General features: G+C 39.0%; 1 long non-coding RNA gene across 1 annotated transcript in view; it reads left to right on the top strand.

Annotated features, from left to right (window-relative positions):
• Positions 1 to 2,777: 2,777 nt before the first annotated feature.
• The window catches only part of LOC142827110 (uncharacterized), a 28,589-nt gene continuing 18,206 nt past the window's right edge, over positions 2,778 to 13,160 (top strand). Inside the window, exon 1 of the long non-coding RNA XR_012901534.1 lies at positions 2,778 to 2,833. This is a non-coding gene — a long non-coding RNA (uncharacterized LOC142827110). The remainder of the gene's footprint in view (positions 2,834 to 13,160) is intronic.

Genomic DNA, 13,160 nt, shown 5'->3' with positions numbered 1-13,160 from the left:
TTCCCTGTTGCCCACCTCCAGAAAAACAGAGGCTATAGATACCGTTCCTACCCATCCTGGATAACAGCCATTGATGGACCTAACCTCCATGAATCTATCTAGCTCTTTTCTGAAACCTGTTAAAGTCCTAGCCTTCATTGCATCCTCTGGCAAGGAGTTCCACAGGTTGATTATGCACTGGGGGTGTGTCTAGACTACATGGCTCTGTTGACAGAGCCATGTAAACTAATTTACCCAACATAGTCAATGAAGTGGGGATTTAAATAATCCCCGCTTCATTAAAATAAAAATGGCCGCCGCGCTGTGCCAACAATCAGCTGATCCGACACAGTGCAGCAGTCTAGACGTGGCACGGTCAACAAAGGAAGCCTTTGTCAACCGCTCCCTTATGCCTCGTGAAACAAGGTTTACAGGAGCGGTCGACAAAGGCTTTCCTTGTCAACCATGCCATGTCTAGACTGCCGTGCTGTGCCGGATCAGCTGATTATCAGCACAGTTCGGTGGCCATTTTTATTTTAATGAAGCGGGGATTATTTAAATCCCCACTTCATTGACTATGTCGGGTAAACTAGTTTATATGGCTTCATCGATGGAGCCATGTAGTCTAAACACACCCTGAGTGAAGAAAAACTTCTTTTTGTTTGTTTTAAATCTGCTGCCTATTAGTTTCATTTAGTGACCCCTAGTTCTTATAGAATGGGAATAATTAAATAACTTTTCCCTATTCACTTTTTCCATACCATTTATGATTTTAAAGACCTCTATTATATCACCCCTTAGTCTCCTCTTTTCTAAGTTGAAAAGTCCAAGTCTTTTTAATCTCTCTTCATATGGGACCCATTCCAAACCCCTAATCATTTTTGTTGCCCTTTTCTGAAGCTTTTCCAATGTCAGTATGTCTTTTATGAGATGAGGCGACCACATATGTACACAATATTCAAGATGTGGGTTTACCATGGTTTGATATAGAGGCAATAAGATATTTTCTGTCTTATTCTCTATCCCTTTTTTAATGACTCCTAACATTCTATTTGCTTTTTTCACTGCCGCTGCACACTGAGTGGATATTTTCAGAGAACTATCCACAATGACTCCAAGATCTTTCTCTTGAGTAGTTGTAGCCAAATTAGTCCCCATCAAATTGTGTATCTAGTTGGGATTATATTTTCCAATGTGCTTTATACTTACATTTATCAACATTAAATTTAATTTTGTTGCCCAATCACTTAGTTTGGTGAGATCTTTTTGAAGCTCTTCACAGTCTGCCTTGGTCTTGGCTATCTTGAGCAGTTTGGTATCATCTGCAGCTATGCTTGCTGCACCCACAGTAGCAGTGACTGGGGAGAAACCCTCTTCTTGCTGAAGGAAACTGAGTCCAAACTTGCTGAGGGGCCAGAAGTAGCCCAACCATATAACTTCAGTTAGGCTTCTCCTCTTCTGTGACTCCAAAGTTTCAGCTCATTTCTTGTGACAGAAAGATGTGCCGAGAGCCTTTAATGTAAGAGGAGCAGTTGCCATCTTGATAGCAAGTGGGTAGGTTTCAGGCATGTTGTTTGGTGAGAAATATTTTTTTATTTTTACCCTTAAAAAAGTTAATGAGTAAACAAGTAGTAGTTGTGGCAACAGATTGTTCTAAAACAATAAAAATCAGGGAAAGCATAACAATTAAAACTGAAAAGAAACACATATTTTGTTATTTACTTGAAGAAGAAACCCAGAAGACAAACCCAACATTATCTTAATCCCCTTGCGTTAGAGTCTCCATTGTTCCACCAGGGTAAAGTGAGTGGGTGCAAAACTCTGTCATTCTGATTTAGCAGTGTTCTATACCACTTCACACCAGTGTCAATGATTGCACTTCACATTGTACAGGGCAATGGAAAATCTGATCTGCTGTGGACTCTCCCCTTACATGCTTCCCCATCACTATATTATCTGAATACATTACAATTATTAATTAATTCATCCCCAAAAGGTTTTGAGAGATAGAGAAGTATCTGTATTTTGCAATTTGGGGAACAGAAGCAGAAAGAGAACAAGTAACTAGCGTAAGGGAAAACTGTAAGAAAAGGCAGGAATTAAAGCCAGATCTCCCAAGAACAGTTGTAGCACCTTAACCATAATGTAATTCTTCTCTACCCTTGCTCATATAGTTTTATCCCTTTCCCTCACATCCTTAGTACAAAATAACTTTCATTTTAAATTTGTAAATCCTCAGGATAAAGGCCGTATCTTCTTACATACTGGTAAAAAAACCCTACACAATGGAGCTCCAATCCTTAGTGAGAAAAATAATACATAATATTAATAATAAGACTCCCTGTTTTCATGCTGCCCATGGACATCAATGAAAATTCCAGTAACAAAACATGCTATAGAAAATGCAATAGTGGTCTACAATGCAAAAGAAGAGGACTTCTTTAATGTTGATGCTCAGTTGTTTTAACTGTTGTCTTTACTGTTACATCCTGAGAAGATTATTTTGAATGAGGTTAGTTAAGTGGATGCCTTATATATAAATACAAACAAATATTACTAATCAGGAAGTAAGAGAAACATTAGCAATAAAGAAATGGACAAATTCAGTGCATCAACACATTGCTTTAATGGTGAACTGACATTCTGGCTGTAGTGACTGGAAATAATTATGAGCTGAGATGCTTGTGGATAGACTGTGACCTCATTAATCATTGTGATGGAGACATTGGTAGCTCCCTACAGTGAGTCATTACAGAAGTGCATCAAATAACAAACAATGACAGTTAACTAGTAGTGACCAAAGGCTGACAGATGGTCAATACATTCAGAACTGGCACATTTTTGTCACCAAAAGGTAAGTTTGAATGGGATTTTTTGTTTTTGATACTTATAGTGCATCTCCTTTTCTCCTGATCTGGGTCATACAAGTGCTACCTAACAGCTACATTCAAGTGCTTTAAATATAAAGGGGAGATAAGCAAATTCTTCAGAAAGTAATTGAACTGTGATGTTCCCAAATTCCTCATACCACTGACATCTACTATTTCACTCCAGTTAGGAATTGGGAATGTTGCATCATTGCTGGTCTTCCACCACACCATACTGTGCTATGCCACAAAACATTTTATGCTAATGTGATGAGACATTACACAGTTTGATATGATGTGGTACAACATAGCAATGAAAACTTATGGACCAACATAATTACTTTCAGATAAGAATTATGAATTCAGCTGGCAAAACTCTGATCTAAATACACAAGATCTGGGAATAAATAAATAGATTAGGTAGATTTACTGAAAACAATTTACAAGGATATTCCATTTTGTCTGCCTCTGCAGACAGCTCTATTTAAAGTGCTGTTCCCTATACATTGCTCCCTCTTGCCCCTTGAAAAACTGCATTATTTTATTAACATTTGTTTATTTTCCTGATATTTTCCCTTTCTAATTAATTAACACAAAACTTTGGGGGGGGGCTGGATTTCTTAAGAATGTTCATAGAAAGCAAAAATGTTGTGAAGACTAGTGTCAATAAGTATTTGCAAGGCATATACATTCAGACTTTCTGTGCTTTGGTATATTAGGTGGTAGAAGGGAAAGGACAAAAGATTTTTGGAAATGTAGGAGATGAAAGTAAACAATGAGCAGCTACAGCAAGATATAGAGGAAGAGGGCACATGGCATGTCACCACCATGAGTGACAGAGGCATTCTAGCAGAATTTCAGGACACACTAAGTAATTCAGCTGAAATGAAGCCAACTATTCAAGATGGGGTTCTAGAGTAGACAACTCCAGAAGAACTTGAATTGGGACACTTCATAAGGCAATATGAGAGCACACTCAAATAGCCCAAGTGAGAGACCTGTCATTAATATGCTTAATGCAAGTCAAACAACACTTTATACATACATGCTCTTAAATGGTGACCAGTGTATTTAATCCATGCATTTCCTTGGCAGATACATAAAAGTGTATTATTGTTATAGGATGGATAAATTTCACAGCATCACCTTGAAGACCCTTTCAGATCAAGCACAGAAACAACTAGATGAGTAAAGCAAAGATCTGGCTTCATTAGGACCATACAATTACTTGGCATGAAGAGAAAATTGAATGGAAAGTTTTGCTAGGCAACCAATACATCTTCTTTACATGTTACATCAGTCAAGAAGGAACCCTATTGTTTCCAAACTAAGGGTCCATACATATAACTAAAAATAATGTCCTGTTTTGTGGAAAAGGAAACAGCAGAAATATCCTATAATTCCTTCTGATTTCTTATCATTTGCTGTATGTTGCTTCCTAGAATTAGGGTTTTCACTGCTCCATCCAATCCCCAACAGAATCAAAGCTTGTTATTTTTTCAGGTATTTCTATTTGGAAAGCTTAGTTTATCTATCCAAGGATCAAAAAATTTTCTTTGTGATATGGGAAGACAGTCCTGCAACTCAGATACCAAATCATGAATACTTACTGTGGACTGTTCATGAACAAGTGATAGGCTACAATTTGTTCATACAAGTCATTCACCCAACAATTATGCATAATGAACTAATCAGTGAAAATCTCTTCTTGAACAAGGATAATTCACAATCAGAAACGGGAATTAATTCATTGCATAAACTATTCATCATGGCTGAAGAAAATAAGCAGCAGAGGCAGGAACAGAAATGAAGTCTCTTCATACCCACTCCATACCCTCTCAAACAATTCTTGCTGTCTCTGAGGACCATATATTTTCTGACATAACAGTGAATATAACTTTTTCATTTGTTGCTTGTTTTACATTTTATTTTTATTCTTTTTCTGTCTGTTTGCATTTAATTACAAATATTCTCAATAAGAGCTACTTATTTTTAAAAGGAGAAGTCCTTCAAGCCTAGAATAGATTAATGGACAGAGAAAAATCCATATTTGTTGTTTCTTCAGTCTTGCTTACTAAATTTATACTTTTACTCTTAAAAACAAAGAAATATCCCCACCCTAAGCCCAATAACATTTTCATAGGCTATACTGGAAAACAAATGTAAATGACAGAGTACTTAAGGATTTCTTCAAGCAGGTTGTTATGAAAATGAGTTGACCCTATTCCCTTTTGTCAATAAAATAGGATATTACCAAAAAGCTGCTTTTACGGTCACATCTGAACTGGTTTTCAGACTTCATAGAAAGGTCAATTCAAACAGTGACAAACATCACCTTGGTTGGGCACAACTGCCTACCTTCAATTTGGAAAGCTTTTATTAACTGACTTTCAAGCTGGGGGGTCATGCTTTGACTGAAATTTTCTAAGAGACTGAGGCATGAAAGCTCTTGAAATCTCCATTTCCTTAATGAAAATAATATTCCTGAATGAACGATAATCAAGTGATGTTTTCATTATGCAGTTTTCTGCTAGTATTTCAACTCTCCTTAATAATACATTTCTGTGAGGTGTGCAGTCTTTAGGCTCTTTACCACAACTGTCGTTCCCTCCTACAAAGGATGACTCAATCAGCATGTCAGAGAGGGTCATTTGACTATATCAAAGCACTTATCTTGTTATCTTTCACTGCATTCATTGCTCTATGCCTGGACAGGTAGATTTTTTCTTTTTATATATCTATATAGAGACAGACACATATGCACATGCACGCACACAGGTACACACGCACACACACATACACATTTGTATTAGTGCTGAGAAGCACCATTTTTATGTCTGCTGTTACAGTTATGACAAGGGAAGGGAGCCTTTTATTAGAAGAGAAAAAATACAATAGCAAACCAATCATTCTGTCTGTTGCACAGAACAAATCATAGATTCATAGTTTCCAAAGCCAGAAGGGACCATTGTGATCATATAGTATGCCTCCTCTATAATAGCAGCTAGAGAACTGGCTCAGAATAATGCCCAGACTAGACATTTTAGAAAATAATCTAATCTTTATTTAAAAAATGTTAGTAACAGAGAAACCATCCCAAGCCTTCGTAAACTGACCCAATGATTATCATTTTCACTGTTAAAACATGTCTCATTTCTCAGACTGAATTTGTCTAGTTTCTACTTCAGTCATTGGATTGTACTATGTCTTTCTCTGGTAGATTGAAGAACCAATTATTTAATATTTGTTCCCCATGTAAGTACCTACAGACTGTGATCAAGTCATCCCTAAACTTTCTCTTTATTAAGATAAATAGATTGAGCTTCTTGAATCTGTCACTATAAAGCATGTTTTCTAATCCTTTAATCATTCGCATGTCTCTTCTATGACCTATTTGAATATATCAGTATTCTTTTTGAATTGTGGGCCTCAGAACTGCACACAGTAATCCAGCAGCATTGACATCTCTGCTAAATACAGAGGTAAAAATAAGTTTTCTATTCCTACTTCTGAGTCTCCTATTTCTGCATCCCAGGATCACATTAGTTCTCTTTAGTCCCAAAGTCCCACTAGGTGCTCATATTCCATGGATTAGCCACCACAACCCCCAAATCTTTTTCCAAGTCACAACTTCCCAGGACACAGTTCCTTATAATCCCCCATTCTTTGTTCCTAGATACATATATTACCATTTGTCCACGTTAAAAAGACTATTGTTTGCTTAAACAAAATACAGGACTATCTAGCACTTTAAAGACTAACAAGATGGTTTATTAGATGATGAGCTTTCATGCGCCAGACCCACTTCCTCAGATCAAATAGTGGAAGAAAATAGTCACAACCATATATACCAAAGGATACAATTAAAAAAAAAGATGAACACATATGAAAAGGACAAATCACATTTCAGAATAGAAGGGGGATGGGGGGGGGAGGAAGGTAAATGTCTGTGAGTTAATGATATTAGAGGTGGGGAAAGGTAGATGTCTGTGAGCTAATGGTATTAGAGGTGATAATTGGGGAAGCTATCTTTGTAATGGGTAAGGTAGTTGGGGTCTTTGTTCAGCCCCCCGCGGAGAGTGTCGAATTTTAGCATGAATGACAGTTCAGAGGATTCCCTTTCAAGTGCAGATTTGAAAATCTTCTGGAGTAGGATGCATGTAATTAGGTTGTTGAGACAGTGTCCTTTCGGGTTGAAATGGCAAGAAACTGTTTTTTCTTTGTGACTATTTTCTTCCACTATTTGATCTGAGGAAGTGGGTCTGGCCCACGAAAGCTCATCATCTAATAAACCATCTTGTTAGTCTTTAAAGTGCTACATAGTCCTGTATTTTGTTTCAGCTACACCAGACTAACACAGCTACATTTCTATCACTATTGTTTGCTTGTACCCAGGTTACCAAGCAATCTAGATCACATTTAACCTGTAATCTGCCCTCTTCATAATTCACCATTCCTTCAATTTTTGTGCCATCTGCAAACTGAATCAGTAATGATTTTGTTTCCTTACAGGTCATTGATAAAAATGTTAAACAGTGTAAGGCCAAGAACCAGACCTTGTGAGAACCCATTGGAAACAGGCCTGCTCCATGACGATTCCCCATTTAGAGTTACATTTTGAGACTCATCAGTTAACCAGCTTTTGATTTATTTAATGTGTGCCATGTTAATTCTATATTGCTCTAGTTTTTCAATGAAAATGTTGAGTGGTACCAAGCCACACATCTACGTTTATTATGCCACCACTTTACCTTTGCTAACCATTTACACAAAAGCACAGAGCAATGAAAACAGTTCTGATAACAAGTGTCCCAGGGCAGCCAGCTGAGGTAGCACATTTAGGGTACGCTGCAAGAAATGGGGTGACCAATCGCCAAAGCTGGTGGTTATTCCGATATTAATATTTACCACACCAGCCCAAAACAGCTTCTGTATTGCCTTCTTGGTTAATGAGAAGTCTAAAACACACAGTTGCTTTAAATTATCTAGCCACAGGCTTCTAATCAAACAATGCGGTCATACACAATTCTACCAATTCCAAACGATCGGATATATCACTTTCCTCTCACTCTCCTCCCCTCCACCCTTTACATTCCCACTTCCCCAGCCAGGTCTAAGCATACTAGGCCCGGCTCTCTCCCTCCCCCAAGCTGCCACAGGGTTGGGCTGGGCTGAGGCCATGGTTGGTCTGGCTCTCTCCCTGGCTGCCAGAAGAAGCCGAGCTGAGGCTCTCCCCCCTGTCAGGAAGGATCCGAGGCTGCCCCAACCCCAGCTCTTCCCCCCTGCCCCTGGTCCCAAAACAACCCCAGGAGGTGCCCTGGCTTTGCCCTCCCACCAGTTATGCTCCCCCCCCATCCCAAGCTCTGTCTGCCCCCTGGCAGTGAGGTCACACCCAGGTCCCACTCCCCCCAGCCATGGAGGAAGAGCCTGTGTGGGGCCTTGCAGGCTCCACACTCTTCTCCCTGGCTGCCAGGGGGAGAGGGGCATTTCTGGGCCCATGCTCTTCCCCCTGGCCAATGCACACCAAGGAGAGAAAATGAAAGAGAAAGAGGTAGGGGCTGCAGGATGCAGAGTGATGTAACACATTGGAGAGGGTCCAGCAGAGGGCAACCAAAATGATTAGGGGGCTAGAGCACATGACCTATGAGGAAATGCTGAGGGATTTTGTCTTATTTAGTCTGCAGAAGAGAAGAGTGAGGGGGGATTTGATAGCAGCCTTCAACTTCCTGAAGGGAGGTTCCAAAGAGGATGGAGAGAGACGGTTCTCAGTAGCAACAGATGGCAGAATAAGGAGCAATGGTCTCAAGTTACAGTGGGGAAGGTCTAGGTTGGATATTAGAAAAAACTGTTTCACTAGGAGGGTGGTGAAGTACTGGAATGGGTTACTTCTAAGGGTGGAATCTCCATCCTTAGAGGTTTTTAAGTCTTGGCTTGATAAAGCCCTAGCTGGGTTGATTTAGTTGGAATTGGTCCTGCTTTGGGCAGGGGGGCTGGACTTGATGACCTCCTGAGGTCTCTTCCAGCCCTATGATTCTAAGGAAGATCCTTTCAGTTATCTCCTAAATCCACACAGTGCCCCATCCTCATATAAATGTTATATTTAGCAAACAGCCAAAGGTAAGTAGACTTTATGCCACATAGTTCCTTTGCTAGTGACAGACTTACTTTAGTGTGAGGACAGACTTTCAAAACAGCATGAACCACTAAACTGCATGGTTTTGTTTTAAGTCTAAGACAAGTTAAATGGAATGTTGCCCAATGAAGAAGAGTCACGACACACTTCACCTCTTCTTTTAATAATTTAGGGTTTGAGACAACTACTGCAACTACATTCAAAAGGGAGCCAGCCTTTCTACTGATTTCATTGAGAGTTGAATTGAACCCTTGTAGGGGAATTTTCAAAGGTGAAGAAACTATATGCTCAGTTTTGCCCTGTTGGTTTTTTGTGGGATTTTCAAAACTTGTCTCTCTTGAGTATCACACTAGCACAAAGTGGAAGACGTCTGCTGCTCACCTTTTTAACAGAGAACATGTGTGTGACCCAGACATGCAGTCCTGTGCATTTCTAAGTGCCAGCATCTCACTGAAATCACTCATTCATATAGGTTAATGAAAGATGCATGCTCATAGAAACTCCAGAAACGTATTTTCGAAGATGCATTCTGAGATCCAAAACACATACAACAACCCTAGGAGATATAACACAGGATCCTTGGTAAGGAGATGCATTAGTGGAAAAGAGAACCCAAAAAGGCGAATAGGAGAAGATCAGCCTGAAAGAGGGAATGAATGATAGAGTCAGTATGACTCACCAATCAAGGATATACTTACTGTATAAGGCAGTGGTGGGCAGCAATGATATATGTTAATCTTTTCCATATATGTGCAGGGTATTTTCATCCATATGCAGAATACATTTTTATGTGCACCAAGAAAGATGCAAATGTGCACCACAAGTAAAAACAAACATCTAGTTGCGGGTGATCTTCTAGTCAGCATTTGAATCTCTCCTGAGCTTACAGGGAACACTGGTGGGCAACCTGAATCCTAAGGACCACATGCAGCCCATCGGGGTTCTGTGTGTGGCCCACAAGACATATTGTTTAACATTGCCTATGCACAAAGTTGCCAGATTATACTGGTTTCTGTCTGGGAGGTTTTTTTTCCTACCAGTATTACTAATGTGACACACACACAAACCAAGGGCACATAAAGTGAGGTGCATGCTGACAGCACACAGCAATGACTGTGAGAACCATATACTCGTTCTGTATCCAATCAAAGTGCTGCTACAGTTCAATCAGCACACCATGCAAACTGTAGGTACACAAGCGCAATTAGCAAAGCTACTGTATCCTGGGAGACCATCTTGGTTACAACAATCTTGCAGCTCACTGAGATGAAGGAAGGTCACTCATGCAGCCCACTCGCTAGCCTAGGTTGCCCATTCCTGGTGTAAAGGGAGGAGAAGCACACTGCCTGATACTCGGCATAAGAAACCATCAGAGTACATAGTGCTTTGGAATCTGTCAGGCAACTGGAGGACAAAAAGAGTATGTGACATAACAGTAATGGATGGGCATAACACCTTGGATGGAAGTTAGTCACTGATGAGGCAGCTGTGCTGTCCCTACTCCTTTCCCCAGTAAGTTCAGTCATGGTCTGCTGAAAATTAAATATCCATTCTGGAGTTTGAGTCTGTGTTATGGAGTCTGCATTTCCACTCCTATTGGTTTTCTTCATTTCTGACCTGTTGCTAGATAAATGAATATCTAGCACCAAGGCCCAATTAGTGCACACAAGCCTCAGGCACATACAAAAATGTGCATATTTGACCATGCATGTGCACTACTTTGCATTAGTATAGCACTTTTCAAATAAAGATCTCAAAATCACATCATAAGCATTATTAAATAAGAGCCTGATTCTGCAAACTTTAACCACATTGTAATCTGAAACTAGGTGAATTTTGCATGGTTTTAGGGTTAGAAAACAAAAATGTATGAAATCCTGAGTATGAAGAGCAGATGACTATACCAGGTACCTGTGTGAATTTGAGAATTGTTATAAGTCCTGTGAATTTTCCAATATGTTTCACTTCTAGAATCACTTTGCTAAATATCTTAGTACTAATCCACTGTGGGATAACTAGTGGCAATATAATTATAAAAGATGTAATTATGGTTCTGAATCCATAATGCAATAATTCCAAAATGCAAATGCACTTGTTACATGCTTATGTATGCCTTTATGAGAGTATGCATTTGCCGTAATTTGGACTAAATCACATCGGTTATATTAGTTTACATAAAAATACATAAGTACATGAGGACCAGCTTGATTTGTTTAATAAGAAACAGGATAGGTAGACAGGAAAGCCATAAAAGAAGAAAAGATGTGAAGTGTCTATGCAATTGGTCCTGCCATGAGGGCTGGGGAATGTACTTAATGACATTTAGAGGTCCCTTCCAGTTCCAGTATTCTATAATTCTATGAAATGGTAGGGAAAATATTTTGAATGAGTTTCTCACTACAAATGCTGTGCATATCAATAAGTATATCAATGGTTTAGGAAATATGTCAGAGTGTAGCAAATTTTTCCACTTTGACCTACTTAGTACATGCTTGAAGAGTGTCAGTTTCAGAAAGTACAGGTTGAACTTCTCTAGTGTGACACTCTCTGGTTCACTAATATCCTTGATCCAGCATGATTTTAATTACCAAGATGTCCACTTATCAGGGGTGTGACCAAGTTTCCCATAAAATTTGTTTACAGCCACCATCCCTGTCATTCAGTGTTCTGTGCTGATATTTAGCTCTACTTTAGCCCTAAATGTCTTCCAAGAGCCCAGTAAGCCGTGGAAGCGTTAGTAATGCTGCTAGACAATATTGACCACCCATGGCCCAGCAAATTCTGTGGTTTGGCACTGGTCAGGTCTGAAGGATACCAGACTAGAGAGGTTCATCCTGTAGTATGAACTACCCTATTTATTGTATGCAATATAGTTGTAGCCGCATCAGTCCCAGCATATTATAAAAACAAGGGGGGGGTGAGGTAACATTGGTTTTGGACCACCTTCCATTGGTGAGAGAGCAAGCTAATAGTCTGTCATAGTCCAATTACTGCCAGATAATAAAAAAAGTTACAGGTATACAAATGAGTTATTTAGATATCTTGACAGATTTCTGCCAATATGTGAAACCATGGATTAATTTGTTACTGTTAGTAAAATTCTATAGATGTGTTAAGTATTACTACTGACAATATAGGTACTACAGTATAATGATAAATTAGTTACAGTTATAATAGTAAACACCACATTTTTCTATAGAAAATAACTTTTTCTATTATTAACTCAATGAAAATATTATAGATGGTGTTGCATTATCAAATGATAACACTGCTATTAACGTGCACTAGCCTTGCTAGCAGCTCCTCATCTCCTGGGAGTTAGTCAGGCCTCTCTAGTCAATCTCAGCTCATCACAATACATTGTAATTTGTAAACCACCATATGGCAATAATCATGGCTACAGATACAGCATAGTCCCTTTATCAGACTGTTATTAGAAGCTAAGGATATTATGTGACAAAAAGAGAGCAAGACTGTGTAGGGTCGCCTTCTTGCTGACTATATATCTGAAATATGTTAGCATAATGTTTTGCTTTTCAGCCAGAGAGAGATAAGTATCCTTTCTGAAATTGAATAAACAAATATTTCATTACTGTAGTCACTTTTAATACACAAATCCTTCCATGTGCACAGTAAAAGAGCTGATATGCGTCTCAAGGATAAGGCTGAAATACTCACAGCCTACACAAAGGATTACAGACAGTGTTTCTTATATAGCTAGATTGGTCACATTTTCTTCCACAGAAGAGGCCGCTTACACCATTATCATGTATTTGGGGAAAGTAAAGAACTTAAGTTGACATCTTTAAAGCAGAAATATTTAAAGCTTGATAGAATCTGAAGCAATTTTTTTCTGCTGCACACATCTGTCAGGAAGCTGTAGTGTGTTTCTAATAACACAAACTGGCCTCCGTTTTCTCATGTCTTTCAGCATTACACTTAAAGTGCAGCTACCTGCTGAGACAATAAACATGACTTCCCATGACTTTTTCAGTAAATGAAGCTCACGCCTGAAGCAGAGTCAATCTAAAATATAGATATGAAGGCTAAATTAAAAATTTCATGATCAGCCAAGTATACTTATAGCAGCTACATTTTGAAGGGGGCATTCTTTCATCTATTAATTATGTTCCATTTGCCCCTCTCACCAATACTAGTGACCCATCATTTTACATATTTAA

The sequence above is a fragment of the Pelodiscus sinensis genome, chromosome 1 (genome assembly GCF_049634645.1).
Source record: "Pelodiscus sinensis isolate JC-2024 chromosome 1, ASM4963464v1, whole genome shotgun sequence".
In the NCBI taxonomy this organism is placed as follows: domain Eukaryota; kingdom Metazoa; phylum Chordata; order Testudines; family Trionychidae; genus Pelodiscus; species Pelodiscus sinensis.
This window is presented reverse-complemented; position numbering and strand designations above follow the sequence as displayed.